The sequence below is a fragment of the Mytilus californianus genome, unplaced genomic scaffold, assembly GCF_021869535.1.
Source record: "Mytilus californianus isolate M0D057914Y unplaced genomic scaffold, xbMytCali1.0.p SCAF_10, whole genome shotgun sequence".
NCBI lineage: Eukaryota > Metazoa > Mollusca > Bivalvia > Mytilida > Mytilidae > Mytilus > Mytilus californianus.
This window is the reverse complement of record NW_026262582.1, coordinates 34,055,400-34,081,072: the sequence shown is the minus strand read 5'-3', so window position 1 is coordinate 34,081,072 and position 25,673 is coordinate 34,055,400. Positions and strand designations below refer to the sequence as shown.

At 33.1% G+C, this 25,673-nt stretch overlaps 1 protein-coding gene across 3 annotated transcripts in view; it reads right to left on the bottom strand.

Annotated features, from left to right (window-relative positions):
• The window catches only part of LOC127717983 (mitogen-activated protein kinase kinase kinase 13-like), a 79,241-nt gene extending 68,737 nt beyond the window's left edge, over window positions 1-10,504 (bottom strand). Inside the window, exons 1-2 of one of the 3 annotated variants that reach the window (XM_052223856.1) lie at window positions 10,387-10,504; window positions 9,816-9,871 (exon numbers count right to left, since the gene is read on the bottom strand). The gene's annotated coding sequence lies outside the window, so the exon portion shown is untranslated. Of the gene's footprint in view, window positions 1-9,815; window positions 10,278-10,386 lie in introns of those variants that run through there. The other 2 variants (XM_052223858.1, XM_052223857.1) reach the window with 2 other exon arrangements.
• Window positions 10,505-25,673: the final 15,169 nt, after the last annotated feature.

Sequence of the window (25,673 nt, the reverse complement as noted above, 5' to 3'; positions counted from 1 at the left end):
AAAGAAAAGGTTCTATTCAGAAAAAACCTCTTCAGTAGTACTCTTATTTCTTGTTTAAGGTGGTACCCAACACCTTGACTAAAATGAATTTGACTCGTTTAATTTTCATAAAATTTTGACAAAATATTTACTTTGACCCTTTTTCAAAAATATAAAAATTTCAAAAAACTTGAACCACACACTTTATTGGAAAAATTTTATTGGATATATAGCAGTTTCACAAACACTAATTTTGATCTTTGAGAAGCTTAATATTTCCTTAACAATAGAACGTGATCAAAATGTTCAGCTGATTTTTACAGAGTTACCTCCCTGTAGTGTTATGTAACACCTTAATTTTACCATTTATATGCTGCAATATGTTTGCCATGCAATCAAAATTAAATGAGAATCATGTAAAGAAGATTTTATCATTCATCAATTCTCAAAAATTCAAAACCTTTGGGGCCATTAGTTTCATGAATATGTGGTTAGATGGGAAGAAAAGAAAATGGGAAAGATAACAGCCGTGGATACTAGATAACAACAGAAACAAAGCGATGGCAACAATTAAAGAGCCATGTGAGCTAAAACTCAATTTCAAAATTAAGAAATAATTCATGGGGGCTTGAATATATCGTGATTTTACCACGGGTTGGCCCTTTATGACAAATATTTAACCCTGAGCTATAGCGAGGGGTAAAATATCGGCATAAAGGGACAACCAGTGGTAAAATCACGATATATTCAAGCCCCCATGAATTATTTCGATTCTAATAGGACAAATACGGAAATTCTTTTGGATCGAAGCGCTCTAGGTGAAGGCATTATTTGCCGTTCCCATAAATAAACGCACTATTAAATTGACGTAAAAGAATGGAGCAAACTGAATAAGTGGCATGCTTAAACTATTTACAATAACATATTTAGATAGGTTTGAATGAATCTAAATGATAATTGTATTTATATATCTTATATGGAAACAAAAAATGGCTTATATAACACATTTTAGCATCCTTTGTTTACGTTTCCTTGTTGTGATGATTTTCAGTTTCACAAGCGTGTATTTTCCCGTAAAATGCTTATTTTCTGACGTCATCGTTCTATGACGTCGGGTAGCTCATTCATAAAAAAGCATATGACGCGGGAGTACGATCGGAACAGCCCAAACAATATATTCATATTTTACCACGGGTGTGTACTCAAAGCTTTTGAAGAACGTCATGTTAGAATATTAAATAGGATGGATTGATTGATTGATTGATTGATTGATTGATTGTTTAACACCATTTACAGCCAACTTTGATATATAGACAATAACTGTTTAGTGTCTTTAAATATCAGCTGTATTTGTACAAGGCTAAGAAATAGGTGTAATGCGAGCTTCAGCGAGTTATTACTCCTGTTTTGAGCCGACATTTTGAATTCTGGAATGTATTGACATGTAATTTCTCCAATAATAAGCAATAAACAGCTGCGCCATGAGCGCATGATACGCCCGTCGTCTTGTGTGTGAATTTTTATGCATAAATAGTTTTTGACATACGGCGCGACATGCGAAAACCCCCCTTTTTTTTACAAAAAACTCAATATCTCTAAATTAAAATTTTGAATCAAAACCAAAAAGTATACAGATCTTTAGATTAATATAACTAAGAAGTGTGTAAAATTTTAAGCAATAATCATAAATCGTTTTTGAGATACGGCGCGACATGCGAAAACCCCCCTTTTTTTTACAAAATACTCAATAACTCAAAAATAAAATTTTGAATCATCACCAAAAAGTATACAGATCTTAAGATTAATATAACTAAGAAGTGTGTAAAGTTTTAAGCAATAATCATAAATTGTTTTTGAGATACGGCGCAACATGTGAAAAAACCCTCCCCCTTTTTTTACAAAATACTCAATAACTCAAAAATAAAATTTTGAATCATCACCAAAAAGTATACAGATCTTAAGATTAATATAACTAAGAAGTGTGTAAAGTTTTAAGCAATAATCATAAATTGTTTTTGAGATACGGCGTGACATGTGAAAAAAAACACACACCTGTTTTAGTTACTAAGTCCCGTAACTCAAAAAGTTTTAATCTTATTTTCACCAAAAAGTATACAGATCGTTTGACCATCATAAGAAACAACTATGTTAAGTTTCATGAAATTTGGATAAGTCGTTCTCAAGTTACGGTGCGACATGTTTACCCCGGACAGACAAACGGACAGACAGACGGACAGACAGACGGACGGACAGACGGACGGACACCAGACATTTGTATACCATAAGACGTCCCGTCAAAAATTGACGGGCGTATAAAAACTCACATTTTGCACCTAGAAATCTTCTTTTTATCAAATTTTATAACATTTTGAGGCGGACAAGAAGCCAGAAAACGCCTGGTGTTTACGTTTGACGCTGGAAGCATACCTATGACATCACCTAGTTTAGGCGCCAAAGAAGATAACATCATTCGTTTAATGAAAATTTTACAATGAAATAATGCATAAAATTGAACGACTTGTTTATTTTGCATAAGAATAGAGATAACTATTGTATTTGAAGCTTTGCAAGCAGCATATGTCCATCGGTAGTTTAGCTGTCGCAAATTGAGTTTACCTGGCGACGTTTATCTCTTAATTGTCTTTATCCTGCTATTAATTTTGTACATTTTTTCCCCATCCCAATTGAATTTGTTTTTGAATGAAATCGACATGATTTAAACGCAGACTACAATGAGGACCCCAAATTGAACTGTGATGTAAACAGTAACTTGAACTAACCGTATGCTCGCAACAGAAGCAGGATACCAGGAGACTATAAATGTCTAGTAAACGTTTATCACTTCGTTTTAATATTACACCTGTATTTGTATAGTAGATAGGTCGGATTGCAGGATAAATTATGTCATCTAGTTTGTATCTGACATTAGACAAAAATGTTAGAGGACGCCAGAGTACCTAAGGATAACCAAGATCAGCCAGAAAACTGACAATCCTAGTCAATTAAGATTGGAGTTGAACCATCAATACAATGAACAAGTAAATGAATTCGGAAGTGCAAAAACTAATCGGAAAAACAAACAGACAAACACCAGCAATTTATAGATTACATATGTATTGTCTTGAAGACAAAGCCTTTTAAAAACTTAATCAATCTTTATGAACTGAAACCTCTCTTGCACAAGGAAGAAAAATAACATTTTTTTTTTCTACAACTGGTTTAATCCAACAACCAAAGTGAATTCCTAATAAGTTTTTCTGAAGTTTTTATAGCAACCTCTTTAAGACTGAGATACAATATTTATCACAAAGCCTATAGAAGCCTTTGATTTGTATTTCTGTATAATTAGCAAGATTAACTTTTAGACAGACCAAAAGAAAATCCTTAAGATCAATTGTAATTTCTGTGGAAAGGTTTTTTCTCAAATTACCATAAAAATTTGTCTAGAAAAGCTTTGATACCTGATTTGAAACATTTTATAGTGATTCTGATGCAAACTAGAGGCTCTCAAGAGCCTGTCTCGCTCACCTGATTCTACTTTGGTTTTGGAAATCATGTAGAAATAGATTAAAATCATAACAGATACCCTAATAATGAGTGAGGCCAAATTTGGTTTAATATTGGTCCTGTAATTTAATAAAAAATCCTGGTGGCCATCTTGAACAGTAAATCGGCAACAAAGTAGCAACACTTAATCAGCACCTCATAAGAAACATTTATGCCATGTTTTGGTTTCATTCCATTCAGTGCACCTCTAGAAGAAGCATTTGTATGTATTTCCCATAGGGTCTTATGTTAAAGGAAGTCCCCCCATTGGCGGCCATCATGGATGATGGATCAGCTTCAAAGTAACAAAACTTAGTCAGCACCTCATAAGGAACATTCATGCCATGTTTGTTTTCAATCCATTCAGTATGTGGTTCTCTAAAAGAAGTCATTTGTATGTATTGTCCATAGGGTCCTTTGTTAAACATTGCCCCCATCTGGCAGCCATAATGGATGAAGGATCAGCTTCAAAGTAACAACACTTGGTCAGCACCTCAAAAGGAACATGCATGCCATGTTTGGTTTCATTCCATTCAATGGTTCTCTAAAAGAAAACATTTGTACGTATTTCTCATAGGGTCCTATGTTTAACTAAGTCCTCCGCTGGCGGCCATCTTAGATTATGGATCTGCTTCATAGTAACAACACTTGGTCAGCACCTCATAAGGAACATTCATGCCATGTTTGGTTTCATTGCATTTAGTGGTTCTCTAAAAGAAGACATTTTTATGTATTTCCCATAGGGTCCTATGTAAAACTAAGTCCCCCTCTGGCTGCCATCTTGGATGATGGATCAGCTTCAAAGTAACAACACTTGGTCAGCACCTCATAAGGAACATTCATACCATGTTTGGTTTCATTCCATTCAGTAGTTCTCTAAAAGAAGACGTTTGTATGTATTTCCCATAGGGTCCCATGTTAAACTAAGTCCCCCGCTGGCGGCCATCTTGGATTAGGGATCGGCTTCAAAGTAACAACACTCGGTCAACACCTCATAAGGAACATTCATGCCATGTTTGGTTTCATTCCATTCAGTGGTTCTCTAAAAGAAGACATTTGTATGTATTTCTCATAGGGTCCCATGTTAAACTAAGTCCCCTGCAGGCGGCCATCTTGGATTATGGATTGCCTCAAAGTAACAACACTCGGTCAGCACCTCGTAAGGAACATTCATGCCATGTTTGGTTTCATTCCATTCAGTGGTTCTCTAAAAGAAGACATTTGTATGTATTTCCTATAGGGTCCAATGTTAAACTAAGTCCCCTGCTGGCGGCCATCTTGGATTATGGATCAGCTTCATAGTAACAACACTTGGTCAGCACCTCATAAGGAACATTCATGCCATGTTTGGTTTCATTCCATTCAGCGGTTCTCTAAAAGAAGACATTTGTATGTATTTCCCATAGGGTCCCATGTTAAACTAAGTCCCCCGCTGGCGGCCATCTTGGATTAGGGATCGGCTTCAAAGTAACAACACTTGGTCAGCACCTCATAAGGAACATTCATACCATGTTTGGTTTCATTCCATTCAGTGGTTCTCTAAAAGAAGACATTTGTATGTATTTCCCATAGGGTCCTATGTTAAACTAAGTCCCCAGCTGGCGGCCATCTTGGATTATGGATCGGCTTCAAAGTAACAACACTCGGTCAGCACCTCATAAGAAACATTCATGCCATGTTTGGTTTCATTCCATTCAGTGGTTCTCTAAAAGAAGACATTTGTATGTATTTCCCATAGGGTCCCATGTTAAACTAAGTCCCCCGCTGGCGGCCATCTTGGATTATGGATCGGCTTCAAAGTAACAACACTCGGTCAGCACCTCATAAGGAACATTCATACCATGTTTGGTTTCATTCCATTCAGTAGTTCTCTAAAAGAAGACATTTGTATGTATTTCTCATAGGGTCCCATGTTAAACTAAGTCCCCTGCAGGCGGCCATCTTGGATTATGGATTGCCTCAAAGTAACAACACTCGGTCAGCAGCTCATAAGGAACATTCATGCCATGTTTGGTTTCATTCCATTCAGTGGTTCTCTAAAAGAAGACATTTGTATGTATTTCCTATAGGGTCCAATGTTAAACTAAGTCCCCTGCTGGCGGCCATCTTGGATTATGGATCAGCTTCATAGTAACAACACTTGGTCAGCACCTCATAAGGAACATTCATGCCATGTTTGGTTTCATTCCATTCAGCGGTTCTCTAAAAGAAGACATTTGTATGTATTTCCCATAGGGTCCCATGTTAAACTAAGTCCCCCGCTGGCGGCCATCTTGGATTAGGGATCGGCTTCAAAGTAACAACACTTGGTCAGCACCTCATAAGGAACATTCATACCATGTTTGGTTTCATTCCATTCAGTGGTTCTCTAAAAGAAGACATTTGTATGTATTTCCCATAGGGTCCTATGTTAAACTAAGTCCCCAGCTGGCGGCCATCTTGGATTATGGATCGGCTTCAAAGTAACAACACTCGGTCAGCACCTCATAAGAAACATTCATGCCATGTTTGGTTTCATTCCATTCAGTGGTTCTCTAAAAGAAGACATTTGTATGTATTTTCCATAGGGTCCTATGTTAAACTAAGTCCCCCGCTGGCGGCCATCTTGGATGATGGATCCGCTACAAAGTAACAACGCTTGGTCAGCACCTCATAAGGAACATTCATGCCATGTTTGGTTTCATTCCATTCAGTGGTTCTCTAGAAGAAGTTCAAAATGTAAAAAGTTAACGCCGACGACGGACGACGATGGACGACGCCGGACGACGCCGGACGACGGACGACGGACGCCAAGTGATGAGAAAAGCTCACTTGGCCCTTCGGGCCAGGTGAGCTAAAAAAATGACATTGGATTATTGAATATTTAATCCTGTTTCAATTTCTAATCCTTAAAGCTTATACAACTAAATCAACACCTGAAAAATCTATTAACTGCATTTACAAATCAAAATGTAACATTTGGAAAACAAAAAACTTTTCAATAAGATATTTTTTAAAAACTACTTGTTCTTTACAGAATTCCATTTAAAATACAAAACATTTGAAAATACCATTGATTATTTGATTGAAGATTAAAAAAATAACACTATTTCCTTTATCATGTCTATAACAAATTTTCAAGTTAGGATTTGATGAGTTTTTGTACTCCATAGATAATTTATCATATGAAATTGTTCCACTTAAAATTGAGTACTTGATTGTACTGTTTAGTATCACATTAGGCACACTTGGCTTTATCATGGGGACCAGTTTTTATCAGAAGGGGGAAGCTGGAGTACCCAGAGAGAACTATGACATTCTGTAGGAAAACTAACAATCCTATAGTCAATTAAGATCTGAGTCAATGCTATAAGCAAATTGTCAACCTCAGTTTTGACAAGCTAGTGATCACTGTTGATGAAATACTTAAACAACACTGCTACTGAGGCCCCCTCACAGTAAATTGACCTTGATAGAGTGTGTCAAAGAATTATTGATGATTGACACTTCTTTAAGCTAAGTTTGGAAAAAATGTCCCAAAAAACAACTCATGTGTGCTGATAATGAACTTAAATGGTATTTTTTAATCCCTGGTATATTTAGTGTACTAGGTCCTATAAAACAAAACAAGAACCATTCAATAAATATACAAAATTAGTAATTCAAATCTATTTCATAAGTCAGGAATATGACAGTTGTTTTCCATTCATTTGATGTGTTAGAGCTTTTGATTTTGCCATTTAATAAAGGAATTTTTGTTTTGAATTTTCCTTGGAGTTTGCTTTTTTTGTTATTTTACTTTTCACAGAAAAATATCAATCCAAATATTCCAATTCCCCATTATTATCTTTTTTTTTCTCTTTTGTCTATTTCTCTGTTCTTCCTCTTTTTCTTTCCTTTACTCTGCACTTTTTGCCCATTATTCTCTATTCTGTAAACCCTAACCAGACCCTAATTGCTGGTAATCACTGTCCTGAATAAATTAAAGGAGAAAGTGACCACTTAGGGGCTCAAATTGGCCTAGTAAAATCAAGGAAATTGTAGAATTTTACAACCTCTTCCGAGTTGTTGTCTTTAGTCAGCAGATCTTTCCTACACTCTGTTAATTCATACACATTGATTTTGTCTAGACTGGGGGCCATTTATAGCTTGAGATATTGTATTGTCACATGTCTATTGTTCAAGACCATATGTTGACCTTAAGATGTCTTTTGAAATGGAAATAAAAGGAGAAGTATATTAATTCAGTACATGAAATCTTTACATGCACATTTATGCTAATTCAAAAAGCAATGGAAAACTTGTAAATCTGGTTTTCACTTAATTTCAGTTAAAGTGTGGCATTTAACACATTGCAAAAATGCTTCAATCCAAGTTCAAGACATTTCTCAACACTTGTTTGACCAGAATTCTATAAAGGTCAAAGAAACATTACAACAACTGGTCCTTATCGCTACTTATTCCAATCCGGATAAGTTCTGAAATCACACCAACTTTTTCATGACTTCACAAATCAGTTGAAACTACATGTATCTAGGGCCCTGTTGAAGCAATGTATTATGCATAGAAATTTTTATAGAAACATGTTTAAATGATTGTAACATTTAAAATAAAGCATTATTACTTTAATTCATGTTTAAAAAAAATTGAATCAAAAACTATCAATATCTCAAAATGTTCACTTTCTAAGCTTTTTCCTCCCTCAGCTCATTACCATGATTACTAATAACCTTTGTTTTTGCGATACTTGACCCAAACAGGAAGTTGTCTAATTAATTGTTTTTTCCCCGATTGAATTACAAATGTAAATAGCAATAAGGTGTGTTTCCCAAACAATCTCAAAGTAAAATATTATTAATATATGACCAATGCATAAGATGTCTAATAAACATATATATATCTCATGTTTCCTTTATTCATTTTTCTTGTTTTTTCTTTGGTAAAGAAAAAATTGTAATGGATATTTATGGGACAACATTGCTGTTCTTCATCTTACAGTTATTGAAAGATCTCTAATGGTTTACTCTATTTTCACAAGTTAAGCAAGACAAAGCTAATACCATTTCTGTAACTTGACTTTATGCATATCAAATACAGATCTAGAGAAAACAAGTACACCACAAATTTCAACTTGCTAGGCCAAAAAAAATACATAGTTTTGTTTTCTTCCTCCCTACATACCCTTAATTTTCATGACTACACTAACACATTCTTAAGGACTTTTATTGTTAAGCACTGTCAAAGTCCAGGAATTTTTAATTCAGCAATATATAAGTCCAGACATTTCTGGTTAAGGAGTTGTTGTTTAAATGCTAAACATATGGAAGTTTTAATAGAAAATTCACAGCCTTTTCCCATGGAGGAGGGTCACGATTTCTGGATGGGGGATCCTTCATTTCTGTATTCTTTATTTTTTTTTGCCATTTTTCTCTATTCTTTATACTTTTTGCCCATTATTCTCTTAGTATTCTTAATATGTTAGCACCTCATTATTCTCTATTCTTTATTTTTTTAGTCCATTTTTCTCTTATTCTTTATATCTTTTGCACATTATTCTCTATTCTGTAAACCCCCATCCACACCCTCATGTAGTATGAAGTACTCTTATATTTGACAATCTTGTATAGATAGAAAGGGGGATACTGCATGCAGTGCTGTCAATGATTTCACTAAAACAAATTTTTGAATACCAGTAAAGATTATAAGTTAAAACAAGTACAAATTATGAAGAAATTCAAGTACATGTTCTAGGGTGCACTCGCATTTAATGATGCAGCACAAGTTTTTTTAGATTGTAAAGGTTGTATAGGAATTTTGGTAAACAATAAATGCTAGCACACCATGGATAAACTAGTGAGTAATCTAGGTTTCAAATATTATAACGAAAGACTCTGCAATAAAATCTGTGGATTTTTTTGTAAAAATTTTGGTTTACACAAAATCCACAATAAGTAGACAATAAACATAATTTCTGTAATGAGCTTTCCCTTTGATATATGTACAAAATAGTATGTTTCTTTTATTCAGTATTTTTGCTGTTTTGATATAATTACACTTTGAAAATTTTCTAATACACAGTTCTGACTAGAGGGGGTCATAACCTTAAGCACTGCTAACACCCGGAACATTTCCGGATATATATATATAAAATATATAGTCTAAATGAATATATTTTACCCACCTACCTACCTTATTTGTTTTCAGTCAGGAGGCAGGAAACAAGCATATATATTTTGGGGGTCATATATCATGTACATTTAATTTGTATATATGTGTATCACATTCACAGTTATTGTCAAAAAATGTCTTACCAGATAACTTCACTTTTAGATCCACTGTAAAACTAGCTATTGTAATCCATATAAGTCTGAAAATAAATATTTCAAGTGAATTTTCAATGTTCTACAAAGCAAATAGTAGCTCAACACTTGCATGACTTGATAGACTGTCAAAATTTCATATTGTGTCCCCCAGAACATTGTCCCAATATTATCTATATATTATATTTTAAAAAATAAATCCTTGTCTTATTTTGTTTGTCAGGAGACAGGAAACAAGCATATATATTTCAAGGGGACTTATATCATGTATATAATCATGATCACGTAAATTTGTATATCACATTTATTGCCAAAACATTTCTTACCGGATACTGTCTCTTCATGCATATGTCCACTGTAAAATTAGATATTGTAATCCATTTACCTCTAAAAATAAAAATTTCAAGTGAACTGTCACTGATATATAAAGCAAGGATCATTAGCCTAGTGACACTTTATATTTAATAATAATGTCCGTAAAGTATTCCAATAAACCAAACAGTCTAATCTTTAAAGATTCAAAACAAACTTTTTTAAAGTTTAAATACAATAAAAATCAAACCTGTTGTTAATTCCAGTCAATAACATTCAATATGTTGTTAATTTCTTGTCAATATCACTTTTCAATTATCAACAAAAGACACCACCCATTTCAAAACATTGTAAGGAAGGGTTTTCCCCACTTGGATAATCCGTTTAATAGTAACACATGTAAATAAACAAACAAAAAGATCAATGGGGTCATATATGAATACTTATTAGGTCATTATTGATAAGTAATAATATTACTGGCTACCTGTGTTCTAATTTTGGACAACCCTCATAGTGATTTCCTTGTTCTATGTTTGGTTACCTCTATCCATGACCTTTCACCTGCAAGATTTAAACAAATCTATAAATAGAAATTAGTAATCACCATATATAAGGTGTATATGCATGTAAGATATGGTCCCGCTTAAATTAGTTTACATGTACATGTACTTCCAAAAGGTAACTTATCAATGAAAAAATAAATACTATATCTACAAATTAAGGTATACATGTACATGTAGGTATGTAGCAAATGAACTCAAATCTCCAAAAATATACAAAACTGAAATTATTGATGAGAATAAAGTCTACAAAAAGAGGAATATAACTTTTCAAAAACTTGTTTTCAGACTTGTTTAACACAGGAAAAAGGTCCCTGTCCCAATATGAATGCAGAAAGCAGAACACTTTTGATAGGCAGGGAACTTTTTCCCCTTTCAACATGTTCAAAAGTATAATTGACGGAATCAGCAAATGGTTTATAAATAACAGATGCACTCCGAATGAGTTCCTACTGTGGTTTTTAATGTGTTTTTTTTGGTGCGTACACTTATGAATCTGGAATGAATTTTGGTTTTTTGTATTGAATCTTTATAGGCATGGCCTTCAGCTGTTGTCTGCTCTATGGTCGGGTTGTTGTCTCTTTGGCACATTTCCCATTTCCATTCTCAATTTTATGATAGGTCTCCCTTTTTTGTAGATAAGATGAAGTACATTTTCAGTTGGAAACTTTTATTAAATTTATTCGGATATCAAATTTAAATAGACTTGAGGTACAGTCATTGCCGTTGGACCCAAAAAGTACTTTTGAAAATTTCATTGAAATCAAATAAGACTCTGTTTCAGGAAAAGTTGAAGCAATAAGGAGAGGATACTAAGATAGTAGAACCAAATATAGAAAGAATGTGACTGACAGACATCCGGAAGGACGGATGATGGACGGTCAAGGGTAACACTTAATGCCACCGTGGCCTACAAGGGGCCAAGTGATCTAAGTACTTTAACTACTGTATCACTAGCCTGTCATCAACACTGAGGTTGTGAGTTCAAATCCTGCACTTGGTAGGTGCACTGGACTCCAATCTTAATTGACTAGGATTGTCAGTTTTCCAACCAAAGGTCGTTGGTTCTCTCCTAGCATTCCGGGTTCCTCCATCAATAAAACCTGACCACCACAAAATAGTACAATAGTGTTGAAAGTTGCATTAAACACCAACCAATCAATCAACCAATCAATATAGTGAACAATATAATTTGCACAACATTGATAGTTAACAAGTATATACATTTGTACATGGTCAAAAACAAAGAAATCAGATCACAAAAATACTACATATAATAAAATGCTCCGCAGGGCGCAGCTTGATACGACCGCAGAGGTTGAACCCTGAACAGTTGGGGCAAGTATGGACACAACATTCAAGCTTGATACAGCTCTGAATTTGGATTGTGATTAAATATTTGACACAGCATAGGTTTCTGACACAGAATGAATGTGGTCTAAGAACTTAAAAATTTTAAATTGGACATTCACCTATTATGGTCCAATATCCAAAATCTAAATACATGGTTAGATTCAGCATATCAAAGAACCCCAAGAATTCAATTTTTGATGAAATCAAACAAAGTTTAATTTTGGACCCTTTTGACCTCAATGTGGACAAAGTTGATAATGGGGCCCAAAAATCAAAAATCTAAATACATGGTTAGATTCAGCATATCAAAGAACCCCACATATTCAATTTTTGTTGAAATCAAACAAAGTTTAATTTTGGACCCCGATTTGGACCAACTTGAAAACTGGGCCCATAATCAAAAATCTAAATACATGTTTAGATTCAGCATATCAAAGAACCCTAAGAATTCAATTTTTGTTAAAATCAAACTAAGTTTAATTTTGGACCCTTTGGACCTTAATGTAGACCAATTTAAAAACGGAACCAAAAATTAAGAATCTAAATACACGGTTAGAAGCGGCATATCAAAGAACCCCAATAATTCAATTTTTGATGAAATCAAACAAAGTTTAATTTTGGACACTTTGAACCTCAATGTGGACCAATTTAAAAACAGGGCCCAAAATCCAAAAACTTAATACACGGTTAGAATCAGCATATTAAAGAACCCCAAGAATTCAAGAATAAAACTCCATTGAAATTGGTCAAGAAATAAGCAATTTATACGAAGTATCTTCTTTTGCACAATACTGTGCAATTGAATATTTCTTGCTATTGCGCAATACTGTACAATTGACAATTTCTTGCTATTGCGCAATATTGTGCTATTGGATATTTCTTGCTATTGCACAATACTGTGCAATTGAAGATTTCTTGCTATTGCGCAATATTGTGCAATTGAAGATTTCTTGCTATTGTGCAATACGTATACTGTGCAATTGAAAATTTCTTGCTATTGCACAATACTTATTATATAATAATTTACACATCCTGTTTGGTGTGTATCTCCTACCATATCATTATTATTTGCTTTTAAATATAAAACAGAAATAACCAACTTAAAATGGAAAATTTTAAAAGAAAAAAAAAAGGAAAAAAAAAAAATCCCCCCCCCCCCAAATTTTTTGAACCCCCTTATGATTCATCACTCCCAAACTCAATCCCAGCCTTCCCTTTGTGGTATGGTACCTTGCAGTACAATTTCAGAGAGATCCATACAATTGAAAACAAGTTATTGTCTGGAAACTAGAAAAATGCTTATTTTTGGCCCCTTTTTGGCCCCTTATTCCTAAACATTTTGGGCAATTACCCCCAAACTCATTTCCAGCTTTCCCTTTGTGATATGGAACCTTGTAGTACAATTTCAAAAAGATCCATACACTTACACACAAGTTATTATCATGAAACTAGAAAAATGATTGTTTTTTGCCCCTTTTTTGGCCCCTAATTCCTAATATTTTGAGGCAATTACCCCTCAAAATCAATCCCAGCATTCCCTGTGTGATATGGAACCTTGTGGTACAATTTCAGAGAGATCCATACACTAACACACAAGTTATGTCTGGAAGTTACAAAAATGCTTATTTTTGGCCCCTTTTTGCTTAACTGTTGGTACCATAACCCCCAAAATCAATCCCAACCTTCCTTTTGTGGTATTGAACCTTATGGTAAAATTTCATAGAGATCCACTCACTTAAACTAAAGTTAGAGTGCGAAAACCAATGTGTCTTCGGACGACGCCAGACGATGACGACGACGCCAACGTCATACCAATATATTTTGCGGTCGTATAAAAATAAGATGTGGTATGATTGCCAATGAGACAACTCTCCATTAGAGACCAAATGACATAGAAGTAAACAACTATACATGTAGGTCACTGTACAGCCTTCAACACTGAGCAAAATCCATACCGCATAGTCAGCTATAAAAAGTTTTATACATACATGTTTGAAACAATATATCTGAATGGGACAATGCTGCTTCTTGTTTTCAGCTTTATTTGCTTTTCTCAATTATTTCATTCTATGATAACTCCATTTTAATCTTTCTGACCCATTTGTCAAAAGTCATTAAAAAACTCATAACCTTTCATCCTTAATGTCGATTAATAATCTACCTTACTGCAACTACTCAGTCATGATACGATTACAACTTTCCACCTTAATTACATCGCCAGCAAGTCTGCTCAGAACTCTTAATGTCACTTGTAATGACAAAAAAAGCCATTTATAGAAAAACTAGATTAATGTGGAAGAAAAATACGCTGAGGGAAGATGGCCAAATTAATTAGATGAAACATATTATCTTTAAAAAAACAATAAATTTGATCCTGATAAGAAAATTGTTGATGAGTTTATTTCGTTCACTGATACATTAAAAGGTAGCTTTTTTATTCCTTAATGGTCTTTTACTCAAGATGACTATAGAGATTTTCTAACCATGTATGTATTACCTTACAGATGTTATGCAGGATAAGATAAAAGTTCACAGGCCGTGACCTAAATCATGTTTTTGACTTGTAAGGGAAAAGTTGGGGATGAGACTGCAGCAATTTTACAAGGGTAAATTGATTTTTTTTAAATTTCAAAGTGAGAATGTTATGTTTTTGACTTGTACATGTTGTAAGGTCAAAGCTGGGCATGATAATAATGACTGCAGCAATTTTATAAGGGTAAATTGATTTTTTTAAAACTTCATAGTGAGTATGATTAACAGCGTTATAGCTACGTAGCTAGGATATAAGAGCTGATGGACAATTTTAGGATGAATTGCATATTAACTGTAATGTCTCAGTGTTTAAAAAGGGTTCGACAACTTGATCATGTTTAATTTATAACAAGATCAAAAAATAAAATAATTGAATAAATACAGTATTTTTGCAGAATTTATAGTATTTTGGATTTGATAACTGCTTTTTCCAGACTTTAAAGTTATTTTTTTATTGAAAGAATTCTTTTGGTTTGAGAAAACTGAATTGCAAAAGGCAGGACTATATTTGCTACATGTATCAGAATAGAGGGAGGAAAACATGAAGAAATAGAAGAAGGCAGAATAGAAAAAGCACAGTGGGTGCTGAGCTCTTATATTTTAGGGTATAGTTACATGTAGGACACTGTAAACAGGATCTAATATCTTGAAAACGGTATACGTAAGAGCTAGCTTTTTTGGGCAAGGAGAGACGAGAGCAGGATGAGGAGAAAACTAACAATAAATAAAATGCTCCAGGGCGATGACGCCAGAGGTCAAACCCTGAACAGTTGGGGCAAGTATGGACACAACATTCAAGCTTGATACAGCTCTGAATTTGGATTGTGATTAAATATTTGACACAGCATAGGTTTCTGAAACACTATGAATGCGGTCTAAGAACTTAATAATTTGAAATTAGACATTTACCTGTCATGCCTGTTATGTTCCAATATCCAAAATCTAAATACATGGTTTAGATTCAGCATATCAAAGAACTCTAAGAATTCAATTTTTGATGAAATCAAACAAACTTTAAATTTGGACCTCAATGTGGACCAATTTGATAACAGGGCCAAAAATCCAAAATCTAAATAAAGAGTTAGCTTCAGCATATCAAAGAACCTCATATCAATTTTTGTGGAAATCAAACAAAGATTAATTTGGGACCCTTTTACTTCGAACTTAATGTGGACCAATTTAAAAAGGTGGCCCAAAATCAAAAATCTAAATACAAAGTTAGATTCAGCATATTAAAGAAGCCCAAGAATTCAAGACTTTGAATTAAACCCCATTGAAATTGGTCAAGATATAAGCAATTTATACAAAGTATTATTTTTTACCCCTTTTTCCTAAACGGTTAACATGGTTAGGGTCATTATTTAGCCCAAAATCAATCTCAACCTTCCTTTTGTGGTATGGAACTTTGTGGTATAATTTCATAGAGATCCATACACATATACACAAGTTATTGTCAAGTTTTGTTGAATATTGTATTTCCAATATACTTGACTTCATCATGTTCATGATTTGACAAATTTTGCATTTAAACCAAAAGAAAATTTGTTTTTGTTGAACTGTTAGATTGACCTCACGATATGTGATAAATTTTGTATATATATTTTAGTTAGTCCCCCAAATCAACAAAATTTTACCCAGAAAATGATAAGAGTAACAAAATAATAATGAATCCAGAGTCATTACAGTATTTAATCAACACTGAATCCGGATTTTTAGAATATAACAATGAGATGTCATAATGATTGCCAATGAGACAACTTTCCACCAAACATTGCCAATGTCAAAAATGATATGAATTTAAGGAACTACAAATGTAAAGGACACTGTATGGCCTTCACTAATCAGCAAAATCCATAATGCAAAGTCAGCTATAAATTGCCTTCAGCATAACAAAAAGTGAAACCTTTTTCTCCTGGTAAAACTGTACCATCATTAACTTGAGCTGAACAAAGGATGAAATATCATCTTGTCTATAAGTAGGCGGATGTCTACCAGGATCATTTGATTGAAAATCAATGATGCTTAATAAAGGATTTATGTACATGTAAGACAATGTATTCTGGCTTTAGTATATTGAGGGGGTGGTATAATACATGGTATATATCTTGGGCCCGAGAACACAGTTATTTCGTAGTGCATTTCTTTTAGACAATAAATTCAAATTAAAAAAATCGCACCTGCTCTATCTCAAAAAGATTTTTACAGTGTAGTGTACTACTATTGATACAAATAATATCAAAATTAAGAAACTTCTACCAGCTCTAACTCAAAATATTGACAATTCTGTGTTAAGGGGGGCTAAAATTCAGTTTGACAGCTTCAGACATTCTAATTTTTGACCTTTTTTAACTGGACCAAATCACTACTTAACATAAAGATTCAGCACCCAAATTTTTTTATCATGTAATTTCATTCCCTTACTTAATATTTCATGCATAAAATATCAAGAAATAAATTGGGAAAGTGTATAAAAAAAAATGCAAGTTATACACTGTTCACACTAGGGACTATATTCGTAGACAACGAAAACCAAAGGACGATAACTGTGTCCTTGGACCTAATAGTATAGAAAGACTTGACCAATTTTAATAAAACTTTGCCTGACCTTAGCTTAGGAAATTATAAGATAGTTGGCCAAGTTTCATGGCCATAGGCTATATATTATAGAAACTAGGGCCATTTTAATATTGAAATTTGGATGTTTATTTTTGACGTTTAAATCAAATATTTTCAACTGTCAAGATTTTGGCCTAAAAAATTTAAATAAATTGCAAACATTTGCTTTTTAAATACTCTTGAATATAATATAATAAGTATTAAAAGCAACGGAACACTCATTTGATTTATCAGATTTATTACAGCTATTCAAAAGTCAAATTTATATGAGCCTGTGCCTGAAAATAGAGATTTTCGAATTAAAGGAAGCCTTACATAAACATGCACTTTTTTCAACCAATTTGAAGTTTTTGAAGTTTTTTAACCATTCATTATTCTTCCATATATATTAAATGTACTTTAAATGTAAAGAAAAGTTACAAAAAGCATACCACATGAGTATAAAATGATCTTAGGCCAAGTAAGACTGAGAACTATTTAGAGTCGATTTAGGCCGTAGCCAATATTTACATATAAAAATGCACACAGAGGCTATAAGAAATGGAAATTTGTTACTTTTTGCTCATTTCTATGCTAACATGTCATGATACAAGAAGTCTAATTGCAAAAGGACTCTTGAATTCAACTTTTTTTGCTGACAGTATGGTCTGATGACCAGTTTTTCACTTTTCAGTGGAAAATTTGTATGTAGTTTTAGTCTCAATTGGCATATATTTGAACCACTTACTATCCTAAAGAAGAAAATTATGGTAGCATATGAAATGAATAGGGTGTACTGATCATTGTAGAATGTTTTTTTTACAGACTTAGTGAAATATTTGTGATGGACTACAGATTTTATGTACAAAGCTCTTCACATTTCACATACATCAAACAGGCCGTTTAACCAGGGACATAAATACAAATATTCTGCACATTTTTTCTGTGATAATCTACTTTTCTCTAGATTCAGAGTTCACAAATGGTTAATTAAATTTAATTTAAGCATAGAAACACAAATATCAGGAACATAAAAAGCTCTCAGATAGAAAGTCAACATGGCTCTTAGGCATAAAATGGAAACTGCTTTAAATGCTTATTTTAGCCGTATAATGCCAAAATGGGACATTTTAACAGAATTTCTGTCAAACAAAGATGTAAATACTTTACTTTTATTGAGTTTGAAAAATTGAAACCAGCAAACCATTCAGGAAAGTTGCCAAAGTACAAAATCTACATTTACGGAATTCATCTCTTAGGCCCGAGAACACAGTTATTTCGTAGTGCATTTCTTTTAGACAATAAATTCAAATTAAAAAAATCACCTGCTCTATCTCAAAAAGATTTTTACAGTGTAGTGTACTACTATTGATACAAATAATATCAAAATTATAGAAACTTCTACCAGCTCTAACTCAAAATATTGACAATTCTGTGTTAAGGGGGGCTAAAATTCAGTTTGACAGCTTCGGACATTCTAATTTTTGACCTTTTTTAACTGGACCAAATCATTACTTAACATAAAGATTCAGCACCCAAATTTTTTTAACATGTAATTTCATTCCCTTACTTAATATTTCATGCATAAAATATCAAGAAATAAATTGGGAAAGTGTATAAAAAAAAAATGCAAGTTATACACTGTTCACACTAGGGACTATATTTGTAGACAACGAAAACCAAAGGACGATAACTGTGTCCTTGGACCTAATATACTTTTAAGCTTTTTATTGACAGCTTCTCAGAACTTTTATCTTATTTAAGCTTAAAGCTTTTCAGATTATATTTGATTATTTTCATTTTTCATTGTTTTTCTTGTACATTTTGTACTTTAAACATGATGTATTGAAAGTAACAACTTCTGTAACTGATCATTATCATGATTATGTTGTTGACTTTTTTGTTTTTAAACAATTAAAATCATTGCCATCAAATTCTTTACAAGGTACGTATACCATATAAATGTGTTTTTATTTAATAGGCCAACAAAAATTAGGTGTGTTTCATGTTGCATTGTTTTCATCAATCTCATCATCAAGGACATGTCAATATTAATAGCTGGAAATATTATCAACATTTTACTACACAAGTCAATTAAGGTCTATTATTTTTTCTACACAATGAAACAAGTACATGGAAAAGAATCATGCAAATAAAAAAGGCTATTAATAAATTTATTATCAGTGCAAGATAAGAAAAAAAAAAAGAACTTTGAAGAGATATGACAGTAACAGTTACACTATTTCTAGAGTTAAAAAACATGCATGCTAGAACATAGCAAAAATTGAAAAACTTAAAATATTGAAGCCTACATAAACTTACATGGAGATTTCCGAAAGTTAGCAGTTATAAACATGTCATGGAAACAAAGTTTTAGAAATTAAAAGTATATTAAAAAAAAAAATCAATTATATATAATTTAATTACATGTAGTAATAAATTTTATCGATCATAGTTTTTAAGAAATTTGGCAAATCACAAAAAATTAGTAAAAAAATTGTCATGAAAGGGCAATAACTCTAATAAGGAGTTGTCTGACAATTTTGGTCATAATATACATGTAGTAATAATTTTTCTCAGAAAATCTTATTGCTTAACTTTGTCATGTTTGTTCAACACTTCATATTTATAAATACATCCTATCATTTTACATGTTCCAACTACATAATTATTTCTTTATTACAATTTGTAGAAACTAGTTCAAGGCCTCAATGAAAATTTATTGTCTTTAAATTAAGAATTTACTAACTATGTAGCTTTACCTTTAATCGCAATAATTATTCTCAAATTTTGGTCTGTCATGTAGAAATCGCAATAATAAATGCACGCAATAATTTCTAAATTTACAGTTTATGGAGTCTATTGATAGTTTCAGTCGTATCCTCAGTTTTGTTGATCTTGTTTTGCAATTTCTATCTACTTGTATAATAAGCAAAAAAGCAGAGATCTGGTAAAAATCATCATTTAAGGGAAATAACTTCGTGAGGAGCCAGTTGACTGTTTAATCATATCAACAAGATCTTGTATTGCTTTTCAATTATGCTGCTAACAGTGCCATCCTATCTACATGTATACGGTAGTTGTTTTACAAGATTATAGTAAAAATAAAATGCTCCGCAGGGCGCAGCTTGATACGACCGCAGAGGTCGAACCCTGAACAGTTGGGGCAAGTATGGACACAACATTCAAGCTTGATACAGCTCTGAATTTGGATTGTGATTAAATATTTGACACAGCATAGGTTTCTGACACAGAATGAATGTGGTCTAAGAACTTAAAAATTTTAAATTGGACATTCACCTATTATGGTCCAATATCCAAAATCTAAATACATGGTTAGATTCAGCATATCAAAGAACCCCAAGAATTCAATTTTTGATGAAATCAAACAAAGTTTAATTTTGGACCCTTTTGATCTCAATGTGGACAAAGTTGATAACGGGGCCCAAAAATCAAAAATCTAAATACATGTTTAGATTCAGCATATCAAAGAACCCTAAAAATTCAATTTTTGTTAAAATCAAACTAAGTTTAATTTTGGACCCTTTGGACCTTTATGTAGACCAATTTGAAAACGGAACCAAAAATTAAGAATCTAAATACACGGTTAGATTCGGCATATCAAAGAACCCCAATAATTCAATTTTTGTTGAAATCAAATAAAGTTTAATTTTGGACCCCGATTTGGACCAACTTGAAAACTGGGCCCACAATCAAAAATCTAAATACATGGTTAGATTCAGCATATCAAAGAACCCCATATATTCAATTTTTGTTGAAATCAAACTAAGTTTAATTTTGGACCCTTTGGACCTTTATGTAGACCAATTTGAAAACGGAACCAAAAATTAAGAATCTAAATACACGGTTAGATTCGGCATATCACAGAACCCCAATAATTCAATTTTTGATAAAATCAAACAAAGTTAAATTTTGGACCCTTTGGACCTCAATGTGGACCAATTTAAAAACAGGGCCCAAAATCCAAAAACTTAATACATGGTTAGATTCAGCATATTAAAGAACCCCAAGAATTCAAGAATAAAACCCCATTGAAATTGATCAAGAAATAAGCAATTTATACAAAGTATATTCTTTTGCACAATACTGTGCAATTGAATATTTCTTGCTATTGCGCAATACTGTACAATTGACAATTTCTTGCTATTGCGCAATATTGTGCTATTGGATATTTCTTGCTATTGCGCAATACTGTGCAATTGAAGATTTCTTGCTATTGCGCAATACTGTGCAATTGAAGATTTCTTGCTATTGTGCAATACTGTGCAATTGAAAATTTCTTGCTATTGCACAATACTTATTGTATAATAATTTACACATCCTGTTTGGTGTGTATTTCCTACCATATCATTATTATTTGCTTTTAAATATAAATCAGAAATAACCAACTTAAAATGGAAAATTTTAAAAGAAAAAAAAAAGGAAAAAAAGAAAAAAAAAGAAACCCCCCCCCCCCCCCCCAAATATTTTGAACCCCCTTATGATTCATCACCCCAAACTCAATCCCAGCCTTCCCTTTGTGGTATGGTATCTTGCAGTACAATTTCAGAGAGATCCATACAATTGAACACAAGTTATTGTCTGGAAACTAGAAAAATGCTTATTTTTGGCCCCTTTTTGGCCCCCAATTCCTAAACGTTTCGGGCTATTACCCCCAAACTCAATTCCAGCTTTCCCTTTGTGATATGGAACCTTGTAGTACAATTTAAGAAATATCCAAACACTTACACACAAGTAATTGTCATGAAACTAGAAAAATGCTTGTTTTTTGCCCCTTTTTTGGCCCCTAATTCCTAAAATTTTGAGGCAATTACCCCCAAAATCAATTACAGCCTTCCCTATGTGATATGGAACCTTGTGGTACAATGTCAGAGAGATCCATACACTTACACACAAGTTATTGTCTGGAAGTTACAAAAATGCTTATTTTTGGCCCCTTTTTGACCCCTAATTCCTTAACTGTTGGTACCATAACCCCCAAAATCAATCCCAACCTTCCTTTCGTGGTATTGAACCTTATGGTAAAATTTCATGGAGATCCATTAACTTAAACTAAAGTTAGAGTGCGAAAACCAATGTGTCTTCGGACGACGCCGGACGACGACGACGACGCCAACGTCATACCAATATACGACCAAAAAATTTTTAATTTTTGCGGTCGTATAAAAATCACTATGGAGTCATCTGATAATTTAAAATGGGAATTCGAAGTTGACCAGAATTACATTATACAATTTGACATTCTAAGTGTTTTTGAGACTTTCAAATTTTCTCTATGTCATTATGGTTTTCCAGATATTAGATAATTGAAGTATTTTACCCTTTATAAATATATCTTCTGTTTTTAACAATTGTAGCCAGGTTGGTCGGTTGGAGGAAACAAAAAATTAACACTAAATATCATAGGGATCATGCATTCAGTCTAAACTACTTGTAAAGTTGTCATTAAAAAAAACTGAACAATAGAATTTTAAAGTAAAATTTGAGAAATATCTCTTATAATGTGCTTTTAGAAAATAAAAACAAAGATTTTGGTCACTGCAGTGCTCATGTTCTTACTTCAAAACAAAGTATGTAAATTTACTGTATATTCCATAATAAAACTGGATTGTTTGACTTTTATCCCCTAATATTAAAGATTTAAATTTTTAGTTGATGAAAAAGTTTTCTTTTTTTGTCAAATAAAATTGTGAATAGAAACGGGGATTGTGTCAATTAGACAAGAACCCAATCTAAGAGCAGAAAACAGCCAAAGGCCACCAATGGGTTTTCAACATAGTGAGAAAATCCCACACCCGGAGGCAGGCTTCAGCTGGACCCTAAAACAAAAATGTGTACTAGTTGAGAGAAAATGGAAAATTTTGGAATTTGAATGAAAAGACTTGCAGATACATTGTACATTCCCTTTTTAGTCAAATTTGCTAATTTCAGTAAAAATAAAGACCAATCATTTGCAATAATTGCAATCAAAAACTGTTAAACTCCCCCATATCCCTTTAGTCATGTTAGTTAAAAGATAGTTTCTTGCAATAAGCAAAATATTGTTTTAGTTCATTAAACATGTTAAAATTTAATGCTGGTACCAAATCTTTTGTAGTTTTATTTGAATTAATTCAGAACTAGGTGCTTAAGCATTTGTTAAGAGCATGATATGCTATGGACATTTGTCAATCATTGAAGAGGGTCTAGATGGAGTTTACAGAATAGAGAATAATGGACAAAATGTGCAGAATAAAGGGCAAAAAAATTAAATTAAAGAATAGAGAAAAATAAGTAAAAAAAAAGAAAGAATAGAGAATAGCGGGGTGCTAAAATATAAAGAATAGAGAATAATGAGCAAAATTTAAAAAGAATAGAGAAAAATTGCTTAAAAAATTACAGAATACAGAATTGAAGGACCCCCATCCAGACTGTCATTGAAGACTGTACATAAATATTGACATCTACATGTACATGAACTTCAGGACTTTTTTCATTTTAAAGTGTCATTGGGTTGATCTATACCCAATCTGACCTTATATCCTTCTGACATTCCCATAATTTATGATAGGTAGGCATAATTTTTTTATTGATTTTTTTCAGTGAATAAATCGGGCGTATGACATTTGCGCCAATTTTGAAAATATCATGTTTTTCATTAGCTCCAAAACAATGTTTTTATTTGCACCAATTTAATTTGAACAGGTGAGACTTGATACATTTTAGATAATTACAGTTACTTAGGTTAACCGAACGAACGTAGCAGGCATAACACATGCATAAGTGGTGTTCAATGAGTACATGTCTATGTTATATGTACATTATTAGTTACATAGTGTGCTAGTGACCTAATACGGTATATATGGGGTCAGTAAATTCCATATAGGGTGAGAGCAAAGCTCGAATCCCCATATGGAATTTACTGACCCCATATATACCGTATTACGTCACTAGCACACTATGTAACGAATTTATCTTACAGACTATCTTAACGTCTGAAATTTAGACTAGTGACCTAACAAAATGAGCAAGTCTTCAATACCGTTAGCATTCAGAAACTATTTCCATTGATCCTACAAAAACAGATGCCAACAATAACAACTTGTTAGGTTTAAATGTGTTTTCTGAATTTATTTCAATCTTTATCATCAATTTCTTCGTCTGTTGAAACCTTTAAGATTTTTTTTTCAGTACCGTTTAGTTTTTATAAAGGGATGTAACACCACTACTAACCGTGTATGAAATAAGCCCCGCCTCCCTACTAACCTAATATGGAATATATACGGTCTCCACGCGGACGCTTTTAACCAATCATATTCCTAGAAATGTACTGGAGGTAAGATAAGTATATATACATACATGTTGAGCTCATTGAGTTAAACACTTCTGTTTTACATTTTATGGATGTCATAAAGCAAATCCAGGCAACAACTTATGTAATCAAAGCACTGTAAGAGCTGTAGGCAGTTTACCAAAAACCAAGGCAAACATAATTATGAAAACTGTGGCAGTGTTGCTTCAATTTTTTTTTAAGATTTGAAAGAACAAACATTAAACATTTGTATATTGTACATTTATGTTCATTAAATGAATTGATTATTAAGGCAAATTAATTAATATTTCATCAAGGTTTTCAAAAGCAACTCATATATCAATGTAAATGACCCCCATCTTCACCCCCAAGTGCATGATGTTACTCCATACCAAGTTTGGAATAAAATGACAGGTGATTATAAAACAGTTGGTCAAACATTCTTGGGCTTTACACTGCTTGAAAGATTTATATGTTAGACAGAAATGAAAATTATTAATATTATAATTATTATTGGCCCAGAAATAATTTAATAAATAATTAAAGTAAATTCAATTAACCTAGACTAATTTTTTGCATCAATAAAATTTTATAATAAACAAGAAATAATTGTAACAGGATGCCGTTACGAAGTCTCCCAAACAAAGCCCCCATAATTCGTCATTCCCATGGTCTCCTGACATTGGGCAAAGTCCAGTTCATATTGGTTTGGTCTAGTGAAGTGATATGCATATGTGACACCTAGGAGATTGACCCTGTATGTCATTCAAATCTTTTTGAAATGATGAACAGGAATAAATATGGTTTAGGTGTGGGTATCTCAACAGTTTACAAGTTCTCAAACAGCCTGAAACAGGAGGGGGTGGGGTGACCCCAGGGACTCCCCTATATTTCATTTGATTTGTTATATTGTCCCATACATGAATACATATGGTTTAGGGGTGGGGATCTCGACCATTTCCAAGTTCTCAAACAGGAAGGGGCGGGGTGACCCCAGGGACTCCCCAAATATTTCATTTGATTTGTTATATTGTCCCATACATGAATATAAACAGTCTTCACGATGAACTTTAAAATCTACAGGCCTGGAGCTCAATTTTTGGAAAATTTTAGTTAGATTCTGTTGGCCTGTAAATATGATTTTTACAGGCCCGAGAGCAATTTTACAAGCCTGGGCTGCTGGGC